Consider the following 12,474-nt stretch of genomic DNA (forward strand, 5'->3'; position numbering starts at 1 on the left):
GATGGCTCAGTGGGTAAGAGCACCCGACTGCTCTTCCGAAGGTCCAGAGTTCAAATCCCAGCAACCACATGGTGGCTCACAACCATCCGTAACAAGATCTGGCGCCCTCTTCTGGAGTGTCTGAAGACAGCTACAGTGTACTTACATATAATAAATAAATAAATCTTTAAAAAAAAAAAATGCACCTGGGCTAAGCAGACACCCACCTTCCCTACCACAGGTAGACATGGTAGGTTTAGAGGAGTCCACTCACCCGTTCAAATGCCATCGTCTCCCCTAGGTAGGGGGAAGAGGTGGCTGTGGCTGGAGACTGGAGGCTGCTGAGTGGAAAGAGAGAGTTATTGCCTCTCCAGACAGTTCAGCCCTGAATAAGGACAAAGTAGGGCTCAACAGATGACACTTGGCGTGGAGCCAGGGTCCACAGGCAGCCTGACAAGCAGGTGAGAGGAGAAGGCAGTACCCAGGATACATTAAAAAAAAATAAAGACGGGGCAGTACCCTCTGTCTGCCCTAGGTCTTAGGGGAAAAAAAAGCAAATGAGAGTAGGAAAGTTGGACATCAAGTGACTAATTGTTTTTTTTTTTTTTTTGAGACAGGATTTCTCTGTATAGCGCTGAATGTCTTGTAACTCTCACAGTAGACCAGGCCGGCCTCAAACTCATAGAAATCCTCCTGCCTCTGTCTCCCAAGTATTGGGATTAAAGGCATGCAGCACCACCACCCGGTTGGGGCCTATCTTTTCTATATTGATAATAATAATAACTATTATTATTATCCTGAGGATTAAGCCCAAGATGTCATACATGTTAGGCAAACACTTTACATTGAGCTACAGTTACAGCCTTCCTGTCCCTCGCCATCCACTACCTACCCTTGGCGCACAGGAACGTGGGTTCTTAGCTTTACCAGGGTTCTGAGAATTCAGTCTCCCTGCTTACAAAGGAAGGAAGCTCTCTTACCACTGAGCCACCAGACATGGATGAGATCAACAATAGTGTCTCCCTCAATCATCCTCTACCTTTTTTTTTTTTCTTCTGAGACAGGCTCTCTCATCAAACCTGGAGCTCAGCCGTTGAGCCAGATGACTGAGCAGTGAGCATCAGGGATTCCCCCGACCCCGCCTCCCCTGTACTAGGTTCTCAGGATTGAACTGTAGGTCTCCATGTTTGTACAGCATGCACTTGGTCAACTGAGCTACCTTTTGGGCTTTTACTTTACATCAGGCTCGCTACGTTGCCTGGGCTGGCCTTACGAGGCATGCTTTTGGAGTCATATTTGCAGGTAACAACCTTGAGTGGAGAGGTGAATATGCTTCCCATTGGCTTCCTGTTGGCTTCCCAGCCACCAGGCCAGATCCTGGCCTCGAACTCTTTGATGGTCTGCGGAGATCCTTACAGAGACCCAGGCAGATACAGGGAGTATGGTTCTTGACCACAGAGATCCCTCAGTCTGAGGAGAGAGCAAACATCCTCTCTGATTCATCATCTGGGAGACCAGAATAGGGCAGACAGCAACAGAGTGGAGTGCTTGAGGGAGAAGCCAAGCTGTTTACTTTGGGGAGAGCTCCTCAGAGGAGACTATAAATGGCGTTTAGAGAGGGGAGGTGTGAGAATGTCGTTGGTTACCCTCAAATGATGACATTATCCAAAAAAAGAAACTGTTTGGGACATCTGACTTAGGATTCCAAGTCATCCCCTTCTCCTAGGCACAGGCCTCTGTGTTGGGACAAGGTACAAACATCAGGGGAGGGAGAAAAAGAGAAAAGAGAGGGACAGAGGAAGGGGCAGGGGAAGGAGGGAGGGATGAATAAAACACCAGGGAGGGGAAGCTTGTCATATTGGTGAAGATCCTCCCTGGCCCAGGGATGACCCAAAGTCACTTAAATAGGAAAGACAAAGAGGCACGATGAGCAGGTTCCAGTCTGGGTCTGGCCACAGTGAGTCAGGGAACCAAGAAGTCTGATCCTGGGAGCCAAATCCCCGAATCTCTGGGGAATCTCTTAAAGACTCCAAGTGTCCAGCCTCAAAGCCGCTGACAGGTACAGATCTGCCCCTTCCCTGACCTCTTCTTTTTTCCTGCCCTTTGGGTGCCTTCTGACCTCTGACCTTGGAGCCTGAGGGACCCATTCTTTCCATAAGGCAGAATGGAATCTCCTCCCCCAACTCTAGAGATCTGGGGTAAGCCTGGATAAGAGACAGCATAGAGGACCTATGCAGATGGGTGCAGGGTAGGAGAGGGAGAAGTGCCTGCGGAGCCCGGGATGCTCTTCTGCAGCTGAGGGAAGGCATGGCTCCCACTAGGGCTCCTCCTCAGCTATCCAGGGATTCACCCTTCCCCAGAAAGAGCCAGGAGCAGGTTTATGAAGTTCAGGGAGAAAGTGGAGGGGAAATGAACATTTATCGCAAAGATCCCTCCACTTGATGCTAAGGAGCGTATACATTAGAAGGAAGCACCCAGAGGTCAGGGCTTTCACAGCTAGGACATCACAACCTCCTTGCCTCCTGCTCTGGGTGGACCCAAGCCAGGACAGCCCAGAGAGGTTCCTCGGGGACTTTTCAAGTGAAGGCAGCTAAACTGTGCAACTTCCAAAGCTAACACCTGAGACATCTTCTTGTCTCCAGATGTGTATTTAAGGGGCAAGCTTCCCGTGCAGTCCTGAGAGTCCATGCAAAACAGGGTAGAACTAGCTGTCTCTTCTGCTGGGGGGGGGGGAGAGGCGGGGGATCCCCTGAGCCCTTAGACAGGCCACAGGAGCTGGCTCTAAAGGCCCACACTGGGAAGGCCTGGAGCCTGTCTGAGCCCCAGTCTCAGGCAGGAGGGAAGAGGGTGGCAAGGGGGTAGGATGTCTCTTCCGCTTGGTAGATTAGTGACTCTGAGACAGGAGAGGGCCTGTCACCAGCCCATAAATAAAGCAGCCGGAGTCTCTCCTTCCATCTGTGTTTATCTGTCTGGCCTTGAGTTTCCGGTAGAGGAGATGTCTCAGCAGCCCCAGCATCAAACGCCAGGCATGCTGGAAGGAGGGCTGGCCTCCCTCCCTCCCTTCCCCTCCTTCTGCACCTCCAGTTCTGTTTCTGCAGAGCTCTTCCTTGAAGAAGCGTCTCTCAACTTAAACACTGGCTCCAGGAGGCTTCTGGGCCCTGGGGGTGAAAGGATGCCACGGGGAATGGGTGGCCTGGAATCTCTGCCATGTCTTCCCACAGATGCTCAGCCTTCCGGAACCTAGGGGAAGGGGCTCTGCCATGACCCGTCCAGGGTCACGATGGACAGGAATCCACCGGGTGCCAGAGGCCCTAAATGCATGACAAATCTATGATGACCCTGCATGCCACCTCCCACCCCACTGACCCCTCGTTCTATAACCCCCACCTCTGCTTTCTACCTCCTCGTTCTTAGATTCAGGGTAGGCCCAGGAACTCTCCAAGGTGTGGATCTTGGACCACTGGCCCCCTGCCTCACTGGAAAATGGAAGGGAGATGCTTGCTCCATTAGGTTATGTGCAGAATCAAGAGGGACTTGGGAACTCAGGTTTGATGAGCACCTCGGTGCATACTGGTATAATTAAGCCAAGAGGGCTGGTTGTCCTAGATAAAGGTTACCACGCTTGCTCTCCACCCAGGACACTGCTCAGTGTCTAGGACACAGTAGGTACTCATTAAATATCCGTTTTAAAAGGATTTAACTGATTTTTTTTTCAAGACAGGGTTTCTCTGTATAACCCTGGCTGTCCTGGAGTTCACTCTGTAGACCAGGCTGGCCTGAAACTCAGAAATCCACCTGCTTCTGCCTCCTGAGTGCTGGGACTAAAGGTGTGTGCCACCACGCCCTGCTGATTTAACTGATTTTTATTCATGTTTATGTGTGCCTGTGTGTGCATGCATACATGAGGCTACCCTAGAAGGCCGGAAGAGGACACTGGGTCCCATGGAGCCGGAGTTATGTAGGTCCTGGGAACACAACTTGGATTCTCTGCAAGAACGAATGCTCTTGACTGCTGAGCCATCTCTCCGGCCCCTGGCTTAGGCTTTTTGAAACAAGGTCTTACAATATAATCCAAAGCTTCAAAGGCATGAGCCTGCTGCCTCAGCCTCCCTAGCACAGTTAAATGCACTTCTAGGCAGTGTCCAGTCTGTCCATCCATACACTCCAGCTTTTCTAGTAACCTCCGAATCTACCAGATATTCCCAAGTTCCCACTTCCTGATCATGTGTGTGTGTCAGAATGTGCCAGCCCTGACCTCAGTGTCACTTGTCTGTCAACAGAAGATGGTATCCATAGAAACACTCCCATGGCAGAGATTTGAGGTGCTAGGTCAGGCAAAAAAACAAAGGGGGTACACTCAGTAAAACAGGCAGGACTTCTCAGATCCTTACAGATCCTTACACCTCCTTTACCCATCCTCGGAGGGAAAATGGGGTGCAGGGGTCCTATGCTGGAGACCTGAGCCAGGGGAGGTAAAAAATCTTCAAGGACTACTGAAGCTTTGTGCAAGAAGAGTCAAAGTTGAACAAGGTCAAAGGGCAAGAGGGCACAGCTATTGCACAGCTCAGGCCCTGGGCTTGGATTTTTCCAAAGGGCCAGGCATCCCAGCCGGGACCTCATAACCAAGTTGCTTCTCCCTCTAAGTCCCCTTGAATGTTGGATGGAAGAAAGGGAAGAAAGGGGAGCTTTTCCTTGGAGAAGTTCCTGTAGGTCAGAGCCACTTAGGGTCATACATTTTGTTTGCATTGCATTTACATTAATTTGCTTGGGCTGGACTCACACATGTAAATGAATATAAAGTGGTGGATTTAGGTAGAGAGTCTCCCTGAGGCAAAGACAGAGAAGATGTGGAGGCGGGAAAACCCTGGGAGATGCCTGCAACTAGAGCCGGTAGGTCCTCAGTGTCTGGAGCAGAAAGGGCACCGGGCAGACAGCATCAGGAGACCCAGTACCTTAGGCCCCAGGAGGCCCCAGGGTCAGAGCTGGGAAGCAAAGGACCTAAGCACTCTGGGGGTGGTGTAGGAGGACGAACAGGATTCTCAGGTCCCATGGGACAGCAGGGAGCCTGGGAGCCAAGCCCAGGAATGCACTTACATGGCAGAGGGCAAATGCTTGCCTTGAGGCCCTGAAGAGGGATGAAGGAGGCAGCAGGCTAGGGGAGGAGGAGGAGGTGGAAGAAGAGGAGGAGGAAGAAGAAGAAGAGGAGAGGAGGCAGATGTCAGGACAGAGATCCCTGAAGAGGACAGATTCACTCCTGGTCAGGAAAGAAAGATGGCAAAAAGCTGCCACTTTAGCAGCAGGGCTTTTAACAATGGCAGAAGCCCTGGGGAGGTTGGGAGGAAAGCTGAAGAAACTGTCCGGGTCAGGGATGGACCTGGGAGAGCAGAAAGGCATGTCATTGGATGCCTTTGCCTGCAGGATGGCTCCTGTGGAACTTGCTTAGAGCAGTGGGAGAAGAGAGTCCTCAGCCTGGAGGAAAATCCCTGACCTGGCGATAGAGACATAGTCCTACCCTGGTGGGAACTCTTTGCTCTCTGAGACCTCTAGTATTTGCAAAAGGCATAACCTGCATCTTTGAGAGGGTCAGAGTTGAATGGGAAAGACAGGTCTGCCTCCAGCTGGGTCGCAGGGGGGGGGGCGTGTAATGTCGCCAGTAAGTTAGGTGTTCCAAGGCAAGCACTGAAAACTAGGGAGCCTTTTACACAGAGGGGACTTGATACACAGGAGTGACCAGAATCCAGAGGGGTAGCCAGAGGAGGCTTCCAGGAGACAGTCGGAACACAGAAACAAACAAAAGATTTTTATTTCTGCATGGTGAGTGTTTTGCTTCCGTGTATGTTTTGTGCACCACGTGTGTTTCTGGTCCCCAAATATGCCAGAAAAAGTTGTTGGGTCCCCTAGAACTGGAGTCACAGTCAGTCATGAGCTATCACGTGCGCGCTGAGGCTCAGCCCCTGGTCTACTGGAAGAGCAGCCGGAGTTCTTATCCACCAAGCCATCTGTAAGTCCGGCTGGCCAAAAAAAAAAAAAAAAAAAAAAGCAGTGATTCTCCTGCCTCAGTCTCCAGAGAGCTGCAATTACAGGTTGAGTCACCATACCCACCCTGAACACGGTTCTGAAGATAAAGACAGGACTAGGGAAGTGAGGGGGGTCATCCTCTGTAGTGGGGAGGGTAATGTGGGGCCATAGACTCGAGGCAGCAATGCTGGAGGGTGGTGATACAGGAGAGGATTCCACTTAGGAACCGCCCCCCACCCCTTCAGAGATGTCCACTTGGCATTCAGAGAAACGGGCTCAGAGAAGAAAGGCGATGCTCGCTCAAGATCACCTAGCAGCTAACCACAAAGCGGAAGCCAGAAACCAGACTTCAAGACTCCTGGGTGCTCTACCCTCTCCAGTTGGCATATGCTTTGATAGCCTAACCTAGGGCTGTTGTCAGAAGGTTCCAGAAGTCTGTCATCCTCAGGGTGGGCTGTTAGAGCAGGGGAAAGTACCTTAATCTCTTCAGGTCTCTTTTTCCCCATCTGTACTTTGGGCTTTCATCTAAAGAGGGGAAGTCCTTCTCTGGGGGGCATGACGCTGACAGGGTTTGCAGGGTTTTGGTAGGTAGGTAGGGATGGATGGATTGATGAATGGACAACGGGGAAGTAAGCAGGGACCAGGGAGGAAGGGGATTTTCTCCCAAAAGAGCTTGATTTGAGAATTAAGGGTGAGAGAAAAAGAGAAGGTAAATTTGCATGTGATTTACATGTCAATTGTGTGAATTCCAGGCCACGTGCTCTCTGGAATCTCCCTGGCTCCTGCTCCCTGGGCTGTGGTTTCCCCACCTGCTCCAGAGCCTCTTGGCTGCCCCTTGTGTGGCCATAGCTGGGGAAAGTGGGTTTATCAACTGGCCACTGGCTTCCCCAAGACCAACCAAATTTCCTTAGGTCCTTCCTAAGGCCTGGTCCGCAGCCTTCCTCACTTCCCAGCGTGGCTCCCAGGAGGTCCCCTTAGGCCTGGTGGGAGACTCGGGGGCTGGCTCAGGCTAGCCCGGTGCTCAGCACTCCGAGGCCTCTCTGCCTTTCCCTACGGAGACCCCCGGGAAGAGCAACTCAGCAGGAGCCCCGCGGGGCACTGCCCTGGCCGCTGCCCTCCAGGGCGGGTGAGAGTGGACCCTGAACCCCAACCCGCCGCGCCCTCTGCAAGGCCGGGGTGTTCGGCTGCAGTGGGCCGGCGAAGAGCTGTCCCCTCCCACTGGAGCCAAATAATTGCCTCCTGCTTTGTTGTGTGGTGTCTGGGGCCCGGGGCCTCTCATTTGTGGGGACGTGCTGTGGCGAGAGCCTCCCTGCGTAATTACCCTCCTCCCCATCGCCGCCGCCGCCGCCACTGAGCCTCCTGCGTCCGCTGGGCCTTACTCACCCCCGCCTGGCCGGCCTGCTGCTCCCCCGCGGCCCAGACGCAGGCAACTCCCTCTGGGTCCAAGCTGTCCTTTCCCGGCAGAGAACGTTTCTGCATCTCTCCCCCCATCCCCCATCTCCATGCAACCAACCAACCAACACACACACACACACACACACACACACACACACACACACACACGTCTGGGGAAAAGCAGGGCAGGACAGGGTATTTCTAATCTGAATGCAACAGTCCCTCTTGGGCCTTCACCAGGGCTGACTGAGAAACTGGGTCCAGGGCACGCGCCTCGCTTTGCGCAACATCTGGACAGCTGCACCTGTCGGGGCCTGTCCCCAGTTAAGGCTGGAGCTCCCTACGACCCTGATCCCTAAAAGAACACACCCCAGCCAAACTCCTGCCGCCCCCCCCCCCCATGCCCCTTTCCCTTTATCCCAGCCACCTGTTTGGTATAAAGGAAAGAGAGGCAAAGAGGAGAAAGAGTGCCCGTGAACGCACTCGTGCCTCCAGGAAAATATAAAAGCTGAGGGGCTCTGGAAAAACAAAAAAGACTCCCCCAACAAAGAAAAGGTCAAGCAAGGAGGCAAAGGGGGGAATTACAAATTTAGGCACAGAGCAGAGAGATGCAGACCGGCTACTTCTCAAGAAATAGATCGACAAAACAACTCCTGTCCTTGGAATGTTCGATTAAATATTGAGTCTACTTGGCGACTGGACCGATGACATTGAATAAGTGGGGAAGGGACAGCAAGAAGTACCAGGCTGAGCAAAAACATTGTTTGTTTGTTTGTTTGTTTGTTTGCTAGAGGGTCTCACTATGTGGCCCTGGCTGACCTAGAACTCACAGAACTCTGCCTGCCCCTGCTTCCTGAATGTTGGGAATAAAGGTGTGCACCTTCATGATCCAGCTAGCCAGCACTCTTTTATTGATTGATTGATTGATTGATTGATTGATTGATTGATTGTATATGAGTACACTGTAGTTGTACAAATGGTTGTAAGCCACCATGTGGTTGCTGGGATTTGAACTCAGGACCTTTGGAAGAGCAGTCAGTGCTCTCACCAGCCTTAGCCAGCACCCTTAAATGACGAAGAGACAGTTGCAAATCACAATAGGGCTGGGGCATGGAAGTGGGGAGCTGTCCGCCTCTTCTGGGACCAGAACAACCATAAACCATCAGTAAGACAGATGTAGGACCAATGTCTGCAAGCACTTTCCAAGCGCAGGAACCGTTCACTCATCCACAAAGTATTTATGAGCACCGAGCCGTGGACCAGACTCACTTGGTGCTTGCTTGAGTACTGAAGAGGGCTGTGGACTCCCGTAGGAGGATGCTCACCCGAGGAGTGACCCCTCTGTTCAATGTGTTTACAGATGATAGATTCAGGGAGTTAGAATTTGTCAGGAAGCCGGGTGTGGTGGCACACGCCTTTAATCCCAGCACTTGGGAGGCAGAGGCAGGCAGATCTCTGAGTTCGAGGCCAGCCTGGTCTACAAAGTGAGTTCCAGGACAGCCAGGGCTATACAGAGAAACCCTTTCTCGAAAAACCACACACACACACACACACACACAAAGAATTTGTCAGGAAACTGTGGAAGGTCCCATTCAGTCAGTGAAGATAAACTTAGTACAGACGGGGCCGGGGAGTTCAGACCCTGAAAGGGATGGCCCTTCCTGAGGTGACACAGGGTGTCCATGTCTGGAATAGCTGTGAGTTCTGAGGTGACAGATAGGAGAAAAAGAAAACCAGATATTTTAAATATTTGATATCTGGAGCAGGTGCCTGCAGCCCATCCCTGCATGGAAATTAGGGTTCCTTTGCAGTGGAAGCAAGCTGAGGACCCCTGAGGGTGTCCCCACTCCCTTGGCCTCCAGGCTGGCTGGTCTATAGCACCCTGGATTTTGACTTCAATTCCTCCTTGGACTTTTCCACACCCGGGTTATCAGGAAGTCTAGCTCAAAGCTACCTCCCTCAGTGCAGGGGAGGAAAGCCGTGCCCCTGTCCTTTTCCTGGGTGGGGGAGAGACAAGCAAGGATGTCATTACATGAGGTGGGGACATGTGGATCCTTTGCAAACACCCCTGCACCTGTCCCAGCATCCTCTTTTAGGCCCTGGGGCAGAAGTGGAAGATGAAAGGGACAGAGCTGACAATGGAATGGGAGAAGAGGGTGACACCCAGACTGGACTGAATGAGGATTTGGGGAGCAGATAGAGGAGGCGGGGCCGAAGAGAGCTGGACTCCTTTTAACATCAAAGCACCCATTGGCTTTCCCCAAAATAGGAGAGATAGTGTGACCACGCTGAGTATTGAGTGTAGACTGCAATACAGTGAGACAGAGTTCTGTATCCCATACAACAGTGAACAACCTCACTTCCCCCACGCATGAGGCCAGAGGTTTGATCTCCAACATAAAGTAGGCATGGTGGTCCAAGCCTATAACCCCAACACCGAGGCCATAGAGGCAAGAGGACCAAAGGTGCTTGGTCATCCTCAACTATGTAGAGGGTGAGGCCAGTGTGGGCTACATGACATCCTGTCGGGGGGGCGGTGCTTGGGGAGAGATAAAAGATACCTCAGTGATTGAAAGCCCTTGGCTGTTGTTATTACAGAGGATCCCAACATCCACATGGCACTTACAACCATCTGTAACTCTGGTTACAAGGGATTTAACAGTGTGCCCTGAACCTGGTGGGCATCAAGCAGGCACACGATTCATCCATATGCAAGCACGCAGGCAAAACGCTCACACACATAATTCTTTTAAAAAGGTTTTTTTGAGACAGGGTTTCTCTGTGTAGCTTTAGCTGTCCTGGAACTCACTCTGTAGACCAGGCTGGCCTCGACCTTAGAAATCTGCCTGCCTCTACCTCCCAAGTGCTGGGATTAAAGGCGTGCACCACCACTGCCCAGGCCTTTAAAGAATCATAATACAGTCTTGGCTCTACTTATAAATGTCTTTTGATGTAAATGTCTGTGCACCTATGGTATGTACAGAAAGGTATCACATCTGTGTGACTGCTAAGTCATAAGTGTGAAGGGGCTTGGGGAATAGCTTTGTGGTAGACTGTGTGTTCGGCATGCTCTGAAGACTAGGTTCCACCCTCCTACCAAATACACACACACACACACACACACACACACACACACACACACACACACCAGAGGCTTTCACAAAATGGACACACCCAGATAGTAACCCCCACTCAACTCCATTACCAAAGCCTCCCAGCATCGTGCTGGCCCCTCAGGTTACTTAAGCCCCCAAGAAGAAGGAGCCTGTATTCTGACTTCAAAGGATATAGATTAGGGGTGGCTTCTTTACTACTTTTGATCTTTCTATAACTGGAATCCAGCGCATGCTCACTCCTTCTACCTGGCATCCTGCACTGTTGTGAGGTATATCTCGTGCTTGACCTAGGAGCTCAAGATAACCTCACTGCACACACACCCAGAGTCTCACACTCAGACTCCTCTGATGTTCTCCCTTTTCAGGGCTTGGAGTTAGGCCTCCCAGATCCCAAAGAGAGTGAACACAGGATATCTGGAATTCCTGGGGCGCCTATCCAAACTGAGATCTGGGAACTGCTGGTCCCAGACCACACCCCTCCAAAGGGACTCCAGAGGAAGTCCCCGACCTGGGCGGGGTTAATTAGATGGCGCTTTGAGATCTCAGGATGAAAGGACTGCCTAGGGCCATTGTCCTTGGCCTCTTGTCCAGCTTTAAGGGGAGGGGAAGGTGCAGCTTGTCCCTTCAGGCCCCAGGCATGGGACATCAGACATTGGGAGTGGCATTGCCAAGGTCTGGAGGACTCCTGGTTCTGAGAAGCATCTGCTCACAGAGGCAGGGAGTCCAAGGCTTAGATATTGAGGAATGGGAAGTCAGGGGGCACCTTCCCTTTGGGGTCCACCCCTCTGCCTCCTGGGCAGCGCCCAGACAGCCCGGCTCTGGTGCCGTGTGTGGTTTTAGGATAAGCTGCCGATGCCACCCAGAGCGCCCTGCTGACAGACAAGGATCTCAACCGCTTTCAAAGACGCCCTTTCATCTGCCAGGGCTAATTACACCTGCAGAGCAGGAGGAGAGGGCACTGGAGCCAGCCCCCCCTTCCCCCACCTCAGCTCCCAAGCCCCCTAACTCAGGAACCCTTCCCCCTCCCTCTCTGCCTGATCCAAAACCCTGGCGGCACCTGACAATTAGAGGCTCCTTTAGTGACAAGTGGCCCTGAATTCTAGGAAGGGCCTGTGTGTGTGTACACATGTATGAAGATTACCCATAAAGGTTGCTGAGATGATGTGGCAAGCAGTGTGTGTGTGTGTGGGGGGGCTCCTGAGTGTGGACAGTTAAATCCATCCATGATAGAGACAGTTTGAGACTAGCAATCTGTGGATGGATGCGGAAAAAATTTCAGAACATAGAGATTGAGCCAATCCCCATAGCACTTCATGGTATCCTCACTGCCACCCCCATCCCACTGCCTCAATACACTAATAATACATTCATGGCCAAGAAAACTCATGGTGCCATGTCAAGCTATCTTTGTGCTTCAGTGTGAGCCCAGTGCCTAGAGCTGTAGAGCCTACTACACCAACTGACCCCGTAAGACCAGAGAGTATGCAATGGAGGCTCAGGAGTGCAGGGGATCTCAGAACTGTGTGTGTCTCTGGGATGACAAGGCCGAGTGTTATGGTAAGATTATGAATTTCTGAGACCCAGTGGGGTGTGTGTGTGTGCTGTGCTCCTGTATTTACCCAGGGCATGTAAGGAACCAGCCACGTCCAGAGTATCTGTCGGCATTGGGATCAGAATGGGCCTCCCCTGGGTGAGATGATCCATGATGATCTGTGGAGTGTGTGGCTGAGTGATGGGGTATGTTAATGTACCTATAGGGATAGCTGAGGATCTACCTGCGTGACAGCACAAGGATGCTCTGCTCTGTTCTCTGTGTGTGAGGTGCCATTGGTGGGAGTACACTCATAAGTGTGGCTATGGCAGAGAATCCGCAGGAGGGCATGTGAAGTTCCCAGTCAGGGAATTCTTTGTTCCCCAGAGCCCTCACTTCAAAGCAGAGAGAGAAGACATCAGAAGGGGTCATCAC

The 12,474-nt window shown here is 51.9% G+C and overlaps 1 protein-coding gene and 1 long non-coding RNA gene across 2 annotated transcripts in view; one reads left to right on the plus strand and one right to left on the minus strand.

Moving 5' to 3' along the window:
- Nucleotides 1-12,474, plus strand: part of Sp6 (Sp6 transcription factor) — a 46,905-nt gene that overhangs the window by 12,618 nt on the left and 21,813 nt on the right. The window lies entirely within an intron of this gene.
- LOC115032420 lies at nucleotides 5,760-7,459 on the minus strand. Its single transcript, XR_003838099.1, has 2 exons — nucleotides 7,381-7,459; nucleotides 5,760-5,990 (listed from the first exon to the last, which is right to left on the minus strand). It is a non-coding gene; the product is annotated as an uncharacterized LOC115032420 (long non-coding RNA).

This window comes from Mus caroli, chromosome 11 (genome assembly GCF_900094665.2).
Source record: "Mus caroli chromosome 11, CAROLI_EIJ_v1.1, whole genome shotgun sequence".
Classification (NCBI taxonomy): Eukaryota; Metazoa; Chordata; class Mammalia; order Rodentia; family Muridae; genus Mus; species Mus caroli.